This window comes from Phalangium opilio, unplaced genomic scaffold (assembly GCF_054372755.1).
Source record: "Phalangium opilio isolate 3A_F unplaced genomic scaffold, DU_Popi_V2 ptg000040l_1, whole genome shotgun sequence".
NCBI classification, from domain to species: Eukaryota; Metazoa; Arthropoda; class Arachnida; order Opiliones; family Phalangiidae; genus Phalangium; species Phalangium opilio.
Window position 1 is genome coordinate 2,080,751 of NW_028324164.1, and position 17,864 is coordinate 2,098,614.

Sequence of the window (17,864 nt, forward strand, 5' to 3'; positions counted from 1 at the left end):
ATCATCAGCAAACAAACACAGCTGAGAGGAGAGTACATCAGGTAGATCATTAATGTAAAGTAGAAATAACAACAGACCCAGGACACTCCTTTGAGGAACCCCACTGACAACAGGAAGGAAATCACTTAATGATTCCTCCACCCTAACCGCCTGGGTACGGTGGAGAAGGTAGGACTCGATCCAATGGTAGATGTTATTGTCTATTCCAAAAGCGCGCAACTTGGCCAAGAGGCGATGGTGGGGAACAGAGTCGAACGCCTTGGCTAGGTCAAGATAAATAACATCTACCCGACAACCGCGATCAAAGGCTTCTAGCCAGGTAGAAAAAGCGGACAAAAGATTGATTTCAACCGATCTATTGTTTAAGAAGCCATGTTGAACTGGACTAAGGTAGAGATTCACGTGTAGTAAAAGGGCGGAATGGATACATTTTTCTAAGACCTTACATATCGCCGAGGTCAGAGGGAAGAGCACCTTCAGTAAGAGAGGTTGTAAATAGAATGTGCAGTGGGCGGGAAAGGGTTGAAGCACAATTCCTTAGGAGGCTGTTGGGAATGTCATCAGGACCAGAGGCGCTTTTAATATCTAAGTTATTTAGAATTAAGTGAATATCACGAATTGTAGGAGAGAAATCCAACGTCACAGGCACTTGGGGTTGAGGTAAACTTGTTAGGTCAGCAGGGGAGTAATTAAAGTTTTTAACAAGGGTTGTATTTAAAAAGTTGGCCACAAGTAGAGTAGAGTCAGTTTTTGTACCATCCGGTATCTTGATATTTAGTCGAACAGGTAGACTACGTATCTGCTTCCTTACAAAACGATAGAATGCTCGAGGATTTGTTTTAACGGAGCGTAGCATTGGAAAGGAGCGTCTTCACGAGTTTCACCTGGGCCTTGTAGAGGGGCTGGTAGTGATCAGAGAGCGACTGATCACTAGTACGGTTGGCAAGTTTAAGCTTTCTCCAGAGACGTTCTTTTTTACGGATTGCACGTTTCGTCGCGACGGGAATCCACAACCGCGATGGGCGTTTAGTAGCCGGATCATAAAGCGGCACTGATTTAGATATACAGTCAAAAAGGGTTGATTTGAAGAAAGTCCATGCATCCTCCGTGGTAGAGCCAGAGAGAGGGGACCAGTCAATGTTGGAAAGAAGGGTGTTTAGCAGGACGTAGTCACCCTCGCAGTAGTTGTAATCACGCTTGAAGCGTCGAGGGACCGTGAAGTTAACAGCAAGCGGATATTTTGCATGGAGCGTGATGTGGTCACTGCCACCAACCGGGGGGGGTGTCAGTTATTTCAGGGTTGATATTTGCTTTGGTAATGAAGAGATCAAGAGTTGCACACCTTATATTACGGGTTTGGCCGAAACGAGTAGGGAAGGTCACGTGTTGTTCCAAGCCACAGTTATGTAGTAGGTCCAAAAATTCACAGTGGGGCGGGGAGGAGCCATGAACTGTGGTTAGGGAATTCCAGCAAATGGACGTAAGATTGAAGTAATTATTAATTCTTCATGGCGGCTTGAAATGGTCCTAAGATCCGTAAAATGCTGCTGAGTAGATGCAAGGGAGCAGTTAGGCGGGCGATATATACATCCAAGCACAATCCAGGACGAGGTGCAAGGGTGAGTTAGTTCAACCCATAAAGATTCATCGTAAGATGTTGCAATACTAAGTTTGTGGTAATTGAGGGAGGTACGTAGATAGATAATAATTCCACCCCCGTTACCGTCAGTTCTATCTTGACGAAGAGAAGCATATTCAGGTAGGTTATAAACTGCATCATCAAGGTGCGCTTTAGCCCAAGTTTCGGTGATGCAGATGCAGTCAGCATCCCATACTTTTGAGAGAGCTAAAAGTTCATTTCGTTTACCATAAAGACTTTGGGCGTTAAATAAAGTAATTTTGAGATTCGAGGCTGAGAGGTTCCGGAGGAGTTTAGGGGAATTGAGAGATGCTGGAACTGGTTTTTTGGAGGTGAAGAGAAAGCCGGTAGAAATTGTTCGGGTAGGTGATGCATGGGCTGTGCGGGGACGATAAAGATGCTTGTAAAACAGTGACGAGAGGTGGCGTGGGCTGCGGATGCATGGAGTCGAAGTCAGGTTTCACTATTTGGCCCTGACGGATAAACAAACCAACTTCCCCGTGAGTACGGCGCTCACGGAGTTCAGCAACCAAGCGTCGATGAGCCTCACGTTGTTCAGCAGTACGATCAGGGGTTACGGTATAAGCAAAATCATCATCTTGTCTCCAATTTTTAACGCCTCTCACAAAATACTAGCGATGGGAGACAGATTGTAACTTGAGACGCAATGGACGGTTGTAGCCCTGGCGATAGCGACCTAGACGCGTGACCAGAATGCGTTCGCATTGAGAAAATTCTAAGTCTTGGAGAATGCTATAAGAGAACCAGCAGTCTTCTCTGTAGTTATCAGTGTCCGGTACCCCAAAGAGCAGCGCATTATTTTTGTGATTAGTGACATCAAGCAATATGGGCTTTGAAACATCTGTATGCCTCTCAGTAGCTTGAGGTTGACTTGAAAAGCTGGAGGAGAGGGCCACATCATGGGAGCTCCGTACCATAGAGGGAGAATTATTTTGCTCCTGAGGCTGATGAAGGCTTGCTTTTAGAGAGGAAATCTCGTCACTCTGGGCCTCAACTTGTTCAGTAAGAATGGTGGAGAAAGATTTAAGGGAGTCAATTTCTTCCATGATTGAACTAAGAGATGGTGTAGTTATTAGCGAGGACATATCAGCTCGGAGACAGTTAAGTTGACCCTCAAGCTCTTGAAAATCAGAACGACAAGGAACTGAGTCCTTGAGGGTTTGTAGGGCCTCCTGTAGGTGGTGTGATGTTATGCCGAGTAACGAGGAAGGGTAATGTTCATCCATTGAGTTTTGGTTGGAGTCGAAAGTAAGGTTGCCAAGTTTAGTAGCCAGAGTAGATAAAGTGGCAAGTTCTTGGTTGGTGGAGACGAGTTTGGCAGAAAGTTCATCTATGAAGGCAAGTTTTTGAATGATGAATTCATTCTGGGCTTGCAGTGGTGGTAAGTCTATCGTTTTGATTTGGTGAGAATAATGAGTAAGGTTAATTAGGGCAGTATTCAGGGTAGTGTAGTCCGCTGATAAGGTGGTTAGTTCTGGTTTAGTGAAGACGAGTGTGTCAGAGATAGAAGAGAGCGTTCGTATCACTGTAGGGCCAGTTGAAATGCAAACATTACAGAAGAACACAAGGTTGTCACATGGGTGGCTACATAGGTCAAATAACGCCTCAGACACATTAACACATGCAATATGAGCGTCGTCAACAGTTAGCAAGCAGGACGAGCAGGTGGCGAGGTTTCCCTTCTCAGATTGCTTTGTGGCACGAGTACGTTTGCAGGATATAGAAACAGATGCCTTAGGTCGTCCCCTTTTCTTTTCTATTCTTCGGGCTTGTAGTAGCACTTTGTGGTTGGAATAAGATAGTACTCGGCACTGAAAGAATGCTCTAAGGGGAGAACGCAGGTCCAGAGGGATTTAGACTTGCAGTAGGAGTTTCGGGGTCATCCATAATAGCGAAACGTGTATAAAAGAAATTTAAAGAAATTCGAACTAAGCCTTGGCTTTTAAAATTTTTGAGTTTGAAAAACAATATTTAAAAACGCGCGGGAGAAAAGAAAATGCGACCGCGCGCCACCACTGCACGTGACAAAAAATTAATTAATTTTAAGGTGCGGAAACTAACTTAAATCAATATTTTCCATGTTTTTTGTAATTTATTCCCTTTTGTTCCCTTATTCCATGAGCGGCTAAATGTGCGCCTGTTTTTGTTATTGTCGAGGCTTATCAACTGCATGAATATCCCTTTTTCCAAAATATTACTAAATTTTGTCTGTTTTTTTACCTCAAAATATTGGTCCTTTTGCAAATAATTGTTGCTTGTTTATTGTCAACTCCAAGAAATGTTAGGTTTGCGGAAACTATTATAATCAATATTTTCATGGTGGTGGCTGACGAACGTGAAGAAGTATCCCAGTTCCCAGATTTGCCGAATTATTATGAAACTGAACTGAACCAATCCATTATGAAAAAGTCCGCGCGTAATTTGAATTAGTTAAGCCTAATTTTCACTGATATAAGGAACAAACCCAAACGCGAAAATGACCGAGTCATTAAATTTGATAAAAATTTAAGATATATCGCGAAGTGAGAATTTCATGACTCAACTCCAGTCATGGGGCCTTATTCCAGAGGAACCGCATTTTAATTGTCCTAAATGTTCCAATGCCCTCAAATTAAAGCAAAGGTCCAAAGGGTAAATATGCTATTCATGATAACATCATTATAGCCTTTAAATAAATTATCGATCCGAACAGTTCATTTGCTGATGGCTATGTTTGGACTTGCAATGCTAATATGTCCAAAAACAAACAAAAAGCGACAAGATGTCACACTGACATTTCTATAAGAAAAGGCACATTTTTCGCTGGTTCTCATTTGACACTATTTCAAATCTTAGGATTTGTTAATCTCTGGGTAGATAAGGTGGCAACTCATATTATAGGTAGAATAGTTTCAGAGTAGATCCACATTAGATTTGGCCTGTGGCTGTATTCTGCTGCAAGTTATTTGATTGAGCAGAATATGGCCACGGGTTTTTTTAGGTTGGGTTAGGTTAGGTTAGGTTTGGTTAGGTAGTCATTTAAGTTTGCAACAGAATGCCCAGGCGAAACCGCTGCAAGGTTATATTTTCAGGGAAACAAGTTGGCATTAGTTCTTCTAGAACTATGATAGATTGGTCATCGTTTTGTAGAGAAGTTGTATACGATTCGATGATTCTTAAGAGAAAATTGGAGGCGAAGGTATTGTAGTGCATATTGATGAGTCAAAGTTTGGCAAACGAAAGTACCATCGCGGGCATAAAGTCAACGGCCAGTGGGTAATGTCATTCCTTTAAGGCTAGATTAGGTTAGGTTAGGTTAGGTTAGGTTAGGTTATATATTTTTAGAAATTTTAAGGTATTTGGTGGCTATGAAAGAAGGAACTGGTCGGGTTTTTATGGTCCCTGAAGAGAAAAGGGATGCTGAAACACTTTTGGCTGTTATAAATCTTGTCTCCCATACGACCGAATTCCCATTCGACCGAAACCGTCCCATTCGACCGAAAAATATCGCACTTTGGCGGATTTTGAATTCTGTCCAATGGGACTAAAATCTATGCTTAAAGGTAACTGTTTTTGTGGTTTATTTTTTAATAATTTTTAGTGAAATTAGTGTCTTCAGAAAACAAAAAGTAAGACGAAATTATATTTTGCAAAATTTATTTGTTACGCATAACACAAGTTAACGGCTACGCCATCGAGTAGAGATACAGCATTTTTTATTGCTCGATCATTTCGGTTTTTTTCGAGTTTTAAGTACTTTTTATCAATTACAACTTGGCTCTTTCCAACATCAAGATTTATTTTATGATCGCGGTGATCAGAATATAAAGATTGAATTATTTCTACGAATCTAAAAAAGTGAGGTTTGTTGCTTAAGCGGGAGTTTAACTTGCAGTGGAATCCTTCCAAATGGTTGTTGGTACGGTACGCGTAATTTCCGAAATGGTTCCACAATTCTGGTGGATGAAGCGAACTTTCAAGCCATGTATTTACAAAATAATCCAAGAAAGTAGAAACGCTAGCGTTGCCGGTAGGAAAATCATTTTGAATTTCCAACCAAACCTCCGAATGTTCATAAACTGGAATCAAAGCGAAAGCCATTACACGTCGAATCATTTTACGCACAGAGATATCCGATTTATACAGCTCTGACAATCCTTTGGTATTTGCAGCTCTCCATATCGCTTGACAATAGTGAAATAAACATCCCTTTATCGTAGAACAAGGAAATGTGCTTCTTAGGGACGAAGCCACCCATGTGACAACCTTGTGTTCTTCTGTAATGTTTGCATTTCAACTGGCCCTACAGTGATACGAACGCTCTCTTCTATCTCTGACACACTCGTCTTCACTAAACCAGAACTAACCACCTTATCAGCGGACTACACTACCCTGAATACTGCCCTAATTAACCTTACTCATTATTCTCACCAAATCAAAACGATAGACTTACCACCACTGCAAGCCCAGAATGAATTCATCATTCAAAAACTTGCCTTCATAGATGAACTTTCTGCCAAACTCGTCTCCACCAACCAAGAACTTGCCACTTTATCTACTCTGGCTACTAAACTTGGCAACCTTACTTTCGACTCCAACCAAAACTCAATGGATGAACATTACCCTTCCTCGTTACTCGGCATAACATCACACCACCTACAGGAGGCCCTACAAACCCTCAAGGACTCAGTTCCTTGTCGTTCTGATTTTCAAGAGCTTGAGGGTCAACTTAACTGTCTCCGAGCTGATATGTCCTCGCTAATAACTACACCATCTCTTAGTTCAATCATGGAAGAAATTGACTCCCTTAAATCTTTCTCCACCATTCTTACTGAACAAGTTGAGGCCCAGAGTGACGAGATTTCCTCTCTAAAAGCAAGCCTTCATCAGCCTCAGGAGCAAAATAATTCTCCCTCTATGGTACGGAGCTCCCATGATGTGGCCCTCTCCTCCAGCTTTTCAAGTCAACCTCAAGCTACTGAGAGGCATACAGATGTTTCAAAGCCCATATTGCTTGATGTCACTAATCACAAAAATAATGCGCTGCTCTTTGGGGTACCGGACACTGATAACTACAGAGAAGACTGCTGGTTTGAATATACTTTTCGTATACGTTTCGCTGACTGATCAGCAATACTTCAGACACAATCTTTGCTTTGGCTTTCAACTGCAACACCAATTGAGTATCTGGTCCATGACTTGGATGGGCTTACGGAACTTTAGAAGTTATAATTCCTTCATTAGGGGTAGTCTTTAGGTTGCAATTTTTGTTCCTACATACATAATAACAAGACTTATCCTTGACTTTGTTCAGATTGAATAAATTGCCGTTTTTAACATAAACAAATCCACCTCTATTTACAATTCGTTCCATTGTAGCCTGAAGAAATTTAATTTTAAAATGAACCCCGAAATTGATTTCCTTACTTAATATAGTACCTATAAAAAACAACATCAGCAATTTTTTTTTATTTTCAAACGCTGTCAACGATAAAAAATTTATATTTATATCGAAAAATACGAAATTAATCTAAATTATTTATTGGATATGAATATACTGAAACGTCTACTATTAAAGGTACATTGCTTAAAATTTGAATCCGCGGGTCTAAACGATACCAAGACCTAACCCAACCAAACCCAACCCAACCTAACCTAACCCAACCAAACCCAACCCAACCTAACCTAACCCAACCAAACCCAACCCAACCTAACCTAACCTAACCTAACCTAACCCAACCCAACCCAACCCAACCCAACCCAACCTAACCCAACCTAACCCAACCTAACCCAACCCAACCTAACCCAACCTAACCTAACCTAACCTAACCTAACCCAACCCAACCTATCCTAACCAAACCCAACCTAACCTAACCCAACCCAGCCTACATTAACAAGAATAGCAGAACAACAGAAATTAATTTTATAAAAATATTGTGAAATTACAACGCAAAAATTTCAAACAATTTTTTTAAAGAGAATGAAATAACACTACTTCGATCTTAATATTCGAAAACCGCCATTCCGCTTCTTTCTTTTCTAATTTGGCAGTTTTCGGTCAAATTGGAATTCGATCCATTGGGAATTCGGATCTATGGGATAGTACCGTTATAAAGGAATGTATATTACCCGGAACAACTATTGTTTCCGATTTTTGGAAAGCTTATGATAGCCTCGAAACTGAAGGTAATAAACACTTGAAGGTTAACCATTCGGTGCAATTTGTTGATGTTGTCGATGCAACAAAAATCCATACTAACAGCATTGAGTCCTCGTGAAGAGCCGCCAAGGCTTCAATGGATCCAGGAACAAGGCTATTTTATAACTTTACAGTGGATGGATATTGGTCACGTCCTTATAATATCGTTAACTCATTTTGTTTTTTGTCCATTAGAAATAAAAATTATTTCCCATCATATTTGGCGAAATATATGTTCATGAAGATGTGTAGGACCAAATCATTAGACCCAATCATAACGTTTTTTAAAATGGCTGGGGAACTTTATAATAAGCTTAACCCTAACACAGAAGTCCTTCCGATAAACTCTTATGATATGGATGATGAAAGCCATGAAAACATTGATTAAAATAGTTTCCGCCTTTCAAATGTATTTAATTATCATATGATTAACCTCCAAGAAATGATATTTGTTGAAAAAATGTATTTATAATGCGCGAGCTAAAGTAAAGTGTTTCCCTTACCTATAATATGAAGGGTAAAATTTAAAAAACATGGAAAATACATATTTTAATTAATTTCCGCACTATAATTTTAACAAATTATCCTATAATTAACCTTGAATAAATGATATTTATTGAAAAAACTGTATTTTGAAATTGCGAGCTAAAGTAAAGTTTAGCCACTAAGGGATTCCCAAATGACTTTTCTCCCCAAAAAAGACCAGATATTATACAAGAACGAGTTTTTCTTCGCAGTCCTTAAAAAACTGCATTTATACACAATCCGCGACACTTTTTCAAACCCACAAAGGGCCAGAAACTAGAAATTTAAATTTTGAAAAATTAAAACAATGGGGTAAAAGTTCCGATGAGTTAATTTACTGAAATATTCAGAATTCTTATCGCTTCAAAGCAAGGGCTCCATGGCTTAGTGGTTAAAGCGCCTGTCAAGTAAACAGGAGATCATGAGTTCGATTCTCGTCGGAGCCTCGCTGTTATGTTACTTGAACTAGTTTTCCTAGCTATTAAATTTTGAAAAATTAAAACAATTGGGTGAAAGTTCCGATGAGTTAATTTACTGAAATATGCAGCATTCATATGGCTTCAAAGCAAGGGCTCTGTGGCTTAGTGGTTAAAGCGCCTGTCTCGTAAACAGGAGATCATGAGTTCGATTCTCGTCGGCGCCTCGCTGTTATGTTACTTGAACTACTTTACGTAGCTATTAATTTTTGAAAAATTAAAACAATTGGGTGAAAGTTCCGATGAGTTAATTTACTGAAATATGCAGCATTCATATCGCTTCAAAGCCAGGGCTCCGTGGCTTAGTGGTAAAAGCGCCTGTCTCGTAAACAGGAGATCATGAGTTCGATTCTCGTCGGAGTCTCGCTGTTATGTTACTTGAACTAGTTTTCGTAGCTATTAAATTTTGAAAAATTAAAACGATAGGGTAGAAGTTCCGATGAGTTAATTTACTGAAATATGCAGCATTCATATCGCTTCAAAGCCAGGGCTCCGTGGCTTAGTGGTTAAAGCGCCTGTCTAGTACACAGGAGATCATGAGTTCGATTCTCGTCGGAGCCTCGCTGTTATGTTACTTGAACTAGTTTTCGTAGCTATTAAATTTTGAAAAATTAAAACAATTGGGTTAAAATTCCGATGAGTTAATTTACAGAAATATTCAGCATTCATATCGCTTCAAAGCAAGGGCCCTGTGGCTTAGTGGTTAAAGCGCCTGTCTAGTACACAGGAGATCATGAGTTCGATTCTCGTCGGAGCCTCGCTGTTATGTTACTTGAACTAGTTTTCGTAGCTATTAAATTTTGAAAAATTAAAACAATTGGGTAAAAGTTCCGATTAGTTAATTTACTGAAATGTTCAGAATTCATTTCGCTTCAAAGCAAGGGCTTCGTGGCTTAGTGGTTAAAGCGCCCGTCTCGTAAACAGGAGATCATGAGTTCGATTCTTGTCAGAGCCTCGCTGTTATTTTACATGAACTAGTTTTCGTAGCTATTAAATTTTGAAAAATTAAAACAATGGGGTAAAAGTTCCGCTTAGTTAATTTACAGAAATATTCAGCATTCATTTCGCTTCAAAGCAAGGGCTTCGTGGCTTAGTGGTTATAGCGCCTGTCTCGTAAACAGAAGGTCATGAGTTCGATTCTCGTTGGAGCCACGCTGTTATGTTACTTGAACTAGTTTTCGTAGCTATTAAATTTTGAAAAATTAAAACAATGGGGTAAAAGTTCCGGTGATTTAATTTTCTGAAATATTCAGCATTCATTTCGCTTCAAAGCAAGGGCTCCGTGGCTTAGTGGTTAAAGCGCCCGTCTCGTAAACAGGAGATCATGAGTTCGATTCTTGTCAGAGCCTCGCTGTTATTTTACATGAACTAGTTTTCGTAGCTATTAAATTTTGAAAAATTAAAACAATGGGGTAAAAGTTCCGATGAGTTAATTTACTGAAATGTTCAGAATTCATATCGCTTCAAAGCAAGGGCTCTGTGGCTTAGTGGTTAAAGCGCCTGTCTCGTAAACAGAAGATCATGAGTTCGATTCTCGTCGGAGCCTCGCTGTTATGTTACTTGAACTAGTTTTCGTAGCTATTAAATTTAGAAAAATTAAAACAATAGGGTAAAAGTTCCGATGAGTTATTTTACTGCAATATTCAGAATTCTTATCGCTTCAAAGCAAGGGCTCCGTGCCTTAGTGCTTAAAGCGCCTGTCTCGTAAACAGGAGATCATGAGCTCGATTCTCGTCGGAGCCTCGCTGTTATGTTACTTGAACTAGTTTTTACCTCTCCGAGTGACGTATGTCACGGAGAGGTTCTAAAATCGACAGGCATGGGTGTGTGTGGGGATGTGTGTGGATGTGTGTCTGTCACCGCGTTCGCAGTTGGCAAATCGGAGCAAACGTGTTCGCAATTTCCGGACCGCGTTTGCAGTACACATAAATTCCGAAATCTTTACTTCATTACTTAATCCATCTTCTTTATCGCCAGTCATTAACTATTCGTTACACCTTCAACTGCTGGCTAACCGCCTATTCTTTCACTCAATACCAATCGGTATTTATTAGCTTCTAACAACAACACTAGTCTTTTGTGTATACCACATACACACCAAGCTATCGTTATTTGTTTCTAACACCACCATCTACTGGTCATTCGTCTATACCACATAGACACCAATCTGTAACATTGGCTTCTACTCCATCATCGTCGTTAGGCTTAAGATGTACGCGGCGACCGGCTAGGGTTACGAGAAACGTCTAGCCTCCCTAAGGTGGGATCGCCACCAAAGGTTCACGCAATTGAGCATTTTCTACCACTTAATGTGAATCAATCGCATTATATACCCTAAATTTACAAAAGTTCTGATATAGGTATTCCCTAGAAGTATAACGTTAAATATAGCAATGTTTAAAATTATTTAAGAATTAAATTTCTTAAACCGACTTACTATAATTAACGTAAAATACTGACGATTAAAATAATTAATATCAGTTATATTTAATTAATTATTTAAGATAAACTTATTTTTCTGTAATGACACAAGTGAGAGTTTATATAGAACGAGTAATGAAGATTGCATCCGAATCGAAACACTACACGCTTATCAAAGTTAATAATAAGCGAGTAGGATGATAAGATCTCTTACAAAACGATAACATTTCCTTTTTGCAGAATATTAAATGGAAATATTTTAAATATTTTTCGGCATTACGATTCTTTTAGCAGTTGTGTAGCTAAAAAGCTCTGTTTCATCTCAATATTCCAAGATCATCTTTTATATTAACATTTCCAATTTGGTGTATACTTTTTAATTCAGCTTTACTACATTTATATATATAGTGTAAACACAACTTTTAACTTCAATACATAATCAGGGTTGCCATATTGGGCTGGAAAGCCGCCAATTGGGCTTCTTCTCAAAAATATTGGCTTGAAATAAAAGGGTTGGCTGTTGGCTGGAAATTGGGCTTGTCGGGGTTTTTGTTTGGCTTTCTGTACTTAAAATACCGCCAATAGGGGAAGATCATTAGAATGCCCAAAAAACTGTCAAATGGTGCTGTCAAACCTTTTGAGCGGCTTATAATTCATGATTAAATAAAATGATTTCATTTTGTTTTGCGTTTTAAAAATGGTGTCAGTATTGAATTTGCATTAAAATTTCTAAAAAAAAAACTAATTTCAAATTTTCACGATAAATGTTTGGCTTGTTTTTGGGCTGGATAATTTATATCTTAGGCAGTTTTTGGGCTTCTTTTCGAAACACCGATTGGCGGTTTTTTGGGCTTGTTTCCAATTTGATTTTGGCGGGTTGAAGGTTTTCAATCTGGCATCCCTGTACATAATATGGGTTTTTATACTTCGGCTCTCTATAAGTGTTGAAGCTATTGGGTCTTGAAATAAGATACCCTAGATTTAAACCAGAATTGATCTTGTTTCGTTTCCTCTTACAAGAGGTTTTAACGGTTCATAGTGAGCGGAAAGTTAAATACACACATAAGTGATAGATATTAGGTGCTCATTAGAATTATGAGGATACACAGGCAAATGTTAAACGATTAAACCTTTACAAATGACCTTCGCAAATCGCAACATCCCGCCAATTTGAACTACGTATTTCCGGTTTTCTCACTGGCTGGTGGACCTGTGTTTAGATTAGAAAGTAAATTCGTCTTGGCTCGGAGATGTAATATTTTGGTTTTCCCAACTTGTAATCTATAAATATGACACGTGACACATTGGGGTGTACATAAATAAAAATACAAAAATGGCGCGAACTTTTTCATTTTATTTTTGGAGGGAAGATATTCTTTCACCACTCCCTGGCCCTTTTGTGATATAAATTCGTACATAATCCTTCATTGTCAACCTTGTCACTCAGCCCGTAAACGAATTCCTTAATTTGGTTTTGCAGTGTTTAAGCCCTGGTCGAAAGTCCATATTGTGTGGAACACTCAACTTGAAACGTTCGTAAATAGAGCGGGGCTTAAACGTAAACTAGGTGCATGGTCATAATCAACCCTAGAATGCAGTACCATCAAAATACCATCGTGCGATCACAGGGGGGGACTTGGACAATTTTTGTAGCCTGGTCATCCGTAAAAGCTGTAGCTATATAGATGCTTCCGTTTAACGTGGGCTTAAAGTAGAGTGCAAAGCTCCTCTTACATTTCAATTCATGAGGGGTTCGAAACTTTCCGACAAAACTTCTCTATGCCCAACAAAAGGACCAAGTAAAGAAAAATAACCGCTATTATTTTGAAATCTTTCTGTATCTTTGTTAAATGCAATCGCAAACTGACTGGTCCCAACAGATCCCGTTTTTCCTCTGATGCTCAAACTAATTTTGTATTAATTGTCACTATCTTAGATAAAAGTCGGCTCAATAATTAATTACCTAAGTGTCCCTGCGTTGTACATATTTTCACCAAAATATTTACTATCTTCGTTTACACCCGTAAATCGTTTGAATATTTTTATAAATTTTCACAACTGTTAGACCCCTCGAAGGATGTATCACATTCACTTCCGTTACTTGTAAAATAAAAAAGAAATTTTTTTTAAAGACGACGTTAAAAAATTGCGCCAATCCCACTACACTTCTACACTATAGCTTCTTCGAACATTTCTAGGGTTCCAAGAAAGAGAGTTAGGCTTAGCTTAGCGAGCGATAAAAGTATATAGAATGTCTTGACGCAATTGCGTCATCGGCTGTCAACGCTTCCTTTTTCCAGAAGGCTTTTTTTATTCTTTGACGGGTTTTATTTGAGCCATCGTCTAAGGCTCGATCGGTATTGTCTGCTTCAAGGACTTAAAAAGAAAAGAATGAGGAAAAAGAAGGACCAAGTAGAGCGACTACCTTAGAGGAGTTTTTTTTATTAATTTCTACTTTTTTACAGTCAGATATGATATTCAAATTGATTTTGTCACTGATATTTTGATTTTTAGTCGCTTTATTATAGGGCCTTGCTGGAATGTTTTTATTTTTTCATTAGAAAGGATAAATTCTACCTACAATAATTAAAGATGATATGAGAAATTAACTTAACTTAATCGTCTTTAAAAATGCATGTATAATTGGTTTAAAATGTTATAGTTTTATATGATTATTTGATTAAAAATAATATTATAATATTAATATTTAGATCTTTCCTACACAAATGTATTGCAAGGTAAAACACATTTACAGGCGTTCTATGGAAAATCCATTATGAAGGTTTCCCCTGTAAGCATTCTTTCCCTTAATACATTTTTTATAATTTTTTTAAACTGGATATATTTTTTTATTTTTATTATAACTATGTAAAATTCAACTCCTTCGAAGATTAATTACAACACAATCTAATGAATCTAGGGTTATTATCACCAGAAATAACCCAATTTTCAGCCTTTTGATTTACAACTAGACCTTTAACTTTTGAGTTTTGTCATTGAAAGTGCAGTAGAAGAAAAAAATACATTAGGAATTTGTCCAATGTCCACTTGGGGAAGAGTCACACCAGACTCTTTCTTCCACAGACTTTTAATCTATCGGAAGTGTTTTTGTAGCTGACTCAAAAGGGAGGGCTTTCTGCTTTAGTTAGCTGCTAGATATAGAAAAGGATGGTACGGTACCACCACCATCTCCAGTATACGACTCTAGTCATGTGGAAGGAAAGAAGTTTGTTCTGGAGGATGAAAGATATGTGTTTTCTTTTCTCTACGGACAAAAAAGTTGCCTACTTGCAACTTGCTTCGCCACCGAATTAGATCAAACCTAAAGTTATTATTATATTCCTTACATTTTTGGAGATAAAGTGTGTTGAAACACTTGTCTATACTAAACATCATTCAAGTTTTAGCGATGATTCAAATTAATTTACAATTAAATATCAATCAAAGTTACAAAGGATTGCGATTAAATCAATTTAAGAGACCTTATAAAACCTAGAAAGATACGAGTTCAAGAACTATATTTTGAAGTAGTAGTGTTACTATTCCCTGTAACATTGTCAATGGGTAATATCACGTGACTCTTATGTCGTCTGCTAGAACGACTCGGCGGATAGATCATTCAACGGAAAGGATGATTCCCATTCCCAATGAACACTCATGTTCTATTTGTTATATGATAAGCCTGATATAGGTCACGCCCACTATGAACAACACTTTGTACATCCCCTTAAGTAGGTAATTATTATACCTATCCTTTACCCGTAGGAATTTGGCATCAAAAGCGTGGTTGAACCAGGGCCTGTCTTTCATTATTAATTCTAATTTTCCTTCACGTTTAACGCGTCTTTCATTATTAATTCTAATTTTCCTTCACGTTTAATTGCATTATCACAAAGGTTCCACGAGAATAGCTTTAGTTTAATGCACTTTCGTTGTAAGGTCCAGTGGTGTTATAATACCAATTATAGCCTGTCTCTACAGTGTGTAACCCCGAAATAATAGAACCCAGGAGTCTATTAAAAGCTTTTAGCTACCGCCCCTAGACTGGCACGGAAAAAGGCCTGTATTTAGGGTGTTTTTGATAAGTTTGCCATTCGGGCGATTTTGAGTTGAAAATGTATCTTCTATATCCATTTTGCCCAAATGGGACACAGTTTTCGAGTTATGATTTGCTGGAGTGTTTTAGGGATGGCCCCTTAATTAAATTAGAAATAATTGTCTTATTCAGTTTCTTAATTAAATTTATGGGGTCATACGTAAAATACTCTTTGAATCTTAATTTGAAAACAATGTCCCTTGGAGATAGAAGTAACATTTTTGACTCAAAATCGTGTAAAAGAACATCTCCATTAACCAAGAAGCGATATCTAGTTTATTAGGGAGAAGGTATAAGATGCCTAAGTATTCGCGCGAGCCATAGTCCCAGTCCCCCTTTCAAAATACAAGGGGGGACGTAAAAGGAGGCCGGGCTATTTCGCATATCCTCAGTCGGAAAATACGTAATTTCCGTCATTCGCGTCGCGCTGACGTGAGTTTTCAAGAACCAATGAGATGCTGGTTGTAATTTAGAGGCGGGGATTAACTCCGGACCTACGTTTGGACTGGAGATAAAGCTGGAAATGTGGCGAGTTCATACTTTCTCCCTAGTAAACTAGATATCGCTTCTTGCCTTAACTTAAGGCAGACTTACAAGCTACACCCTGTATATACGAAAGAGCAAGAAGAAAAAACACGTAATGGATAGGAATTCTCGATTCTTAACTCTCGGAAATTTTTTGTCGCTGTCTAGTTCTTTTTTCGATCTTCTTTGTCAACTACCAAGAGGAAACTCGCGTGTTGTATAATGAATGCTGTCTGGGACTGGGTAGATTGCGCTTTTTTTGTCTATATATGTCATAAGGGTTTATACGCTTAGTTTGTTCATTACATCGGCTTATGATCTAAGGACTTAATTTTAAAATTTATAAGGCAAAGTATCTCAAGGGCGTGATAAAATACTTCCTCCGTATGCAGTATATTGAGCTCAATTTGATTATGTTTACGACGTGAAGTTCCGCCCGCATGCACCTTTTCTTTATAGCTTATTTGGACGTCCAATCAGTCGTCTACTTTTGGACGACTAAATTGTTGGGCTTATTTGCCTTTATCTTAAACTATAGGTAACAAAATCACTGTGCTCTTAGCTGTGCTAATAGTTGAACAAAATATAAATTATGGAACTATAAATAGTTCCTATAGGTAAAAATAAATGGTTCTGGTGGAGATTCTCTTGAGTTGATACCTCAATCTTAGTAGAACCAGGGATAGATGTAATTTTAGAAGTAGGAATGGAGAACGGTTAGTATTTACTTCAGCCCAGCATAGAGCCCCTCCCTCCAACACGTAACGAAAAGTTTAAATTACCTTATTGGCTCACTTAAACTACGTTTTGATGACGTTGCTGACGGGAGCGGCGAAAAATACGTAATTCCTTTTACCTCTGTCGCTATGACCCGCCTCTTCTTTCATTTTACTCCGTTCCGTGGAAGGGGGTCCGGGACTTTGACGCGCGCCCACATTACTCTGTTCACCATTCCTACTTCTAAAATTAAATCTATCCTGGTAGAACATTAGTTTTTCTTTGGGTTTCTTTTTTGGTTTCGTGTGATGCAGTTCAGTTCAATTTACTAATAATAATCCCCTTTACAAAAATACCGCACCCATACCAATCAGGAAGGGATATTTTGTGAAGAATGTGCACCGCTTAATAACAATGCAGGTTAGTTAATTCGATGAAATCTCGCCAAACAACTTTTCTTTTTAAACCATACCGGATGATTCGTGGCGGTATTTTTAATGGTTTCTTTATATATATATATAATATATATATATAATATATATATATATATAATATATATATATATATATAATATATATATATATATATAAAGGGGATTTTGCACGTTCCAATTTTCTAACAAAAACCCATCCCTTAGCGAAATAATCATGTAGTGGGGCGTCACGTCACTAACGTTGTACGTAGCTATACGTTAGTTATAAAGCTAGAGGAAGTGAAAGTTTTTGGGTACACCCGCAGTATTATGGTACGCTCTATGATCTTCAATATCAAGATTAAACCACGCTTTTATCGGAAGCAAACCGAGCGTTCGGTGTCTTTCACAAAATTGAACGCACGCTTACCTTACCTACATATCAGCCCCCAAAAAACTAAAAATGGCTCTTTCTTATACAGTGTGGAAAAGATCAGAGTAACACCTACCTTTGTGGAAAACCCCCAAAACCCCTGACGGACTACTTCACTGCAGTACATTTTCGAGCTTGTATACAGAGTGTGACATCTGTCATTGTATGCAAATGAGAACGTGCAACAAGTATCATAGTGAATATCGTTTAATGATACGCACTTTGAAACGTTAAAGACCTACGATTAAGCTTAGGAACTAAGGCATCACACTACAAATTAAAGGGCTGTTTGGTAAACCCATCAGCGTAAATGTTCGATGTGCCTACCGTCGTGGTGTAGGCACTCTTCAAGACGATTGTCCATGCCTTGTATTACGTTTTCTAGCATTTGAGGAGTGATTCGTTCAATTGCGCTTCGAAT

At 38.4% G+C, this 17,864-nt stretch overlaps 6 non-coding genes across 6 annotated transcripts; all 6 read left to right on the forward strand.

Moving 5' to 3' along the window:
* The first annotated feature begins 8,933 nt into the window (after positions 1-8,933).
* TRNAT-CGU (transfer RNA threonine (anticodon CGU)) lies at positions 8,934-9,006 on the forward strand. The gene has a single exon. It is a non-coding gene; the product is annotated as a tRNA-Thr (tRNA).
* A 124-nt stretch (positions 9,007-9,130) lies between these two features.
* TRNAT-CGU (transfer RNA threonine (anticodon CGU)) lies at positions 9,131-9,203 on the forward strand. The gene has a single exon. It is a non-coding gene; the product is annotated as a tRNA-Thr (tRNA).
* Positions 9,204-9,327: 124 nt separating this feature from the next.
* TRNAT-AGU (transfer RNA threonine (anticodon AGU)) lies at positions 9,328-9,400 on the forward strand. The gene has a single exon. It is a non-coding gene; the product is annotated as a tRNA-Thr (tRNA).
* Positions 9,401-9,524: 124 nt separating this feature from the next.
* Positions 9,525-9,597, forward strand: TRNAT-AGU (transfer RNA threonine (anticodon AGU)). The gene has a single exon. It is a non-coding gene; the product is annotated as a tRNA-Thr (tRNA).
* Positions 9,598-9,918: 321 nt separating this feature from the next.
* TRNAT-CGU (transfer RNA threonine (anticodon CGU)) lies at positions 9,919-9,991 on the forward strand. The gene has a single exon. It is a non-coding gene; the product is annotated as a tRNA-Thr (tRNA).
* Positions 9,992-10,312: 321 nt separating this feature from the next.
* On the forward strand, positions 10,313-10,385 carry TRNAT-CGU (transfer RNA threonine (anticodon CGU)). Its single transcript has one exon. It is a non-coding gene; the product is annotated as a tRNA-Thr (tRNA).
* The last annotated feature ends 7,479 nt before the right edge of the window (positions 10,386-17,864 follow it).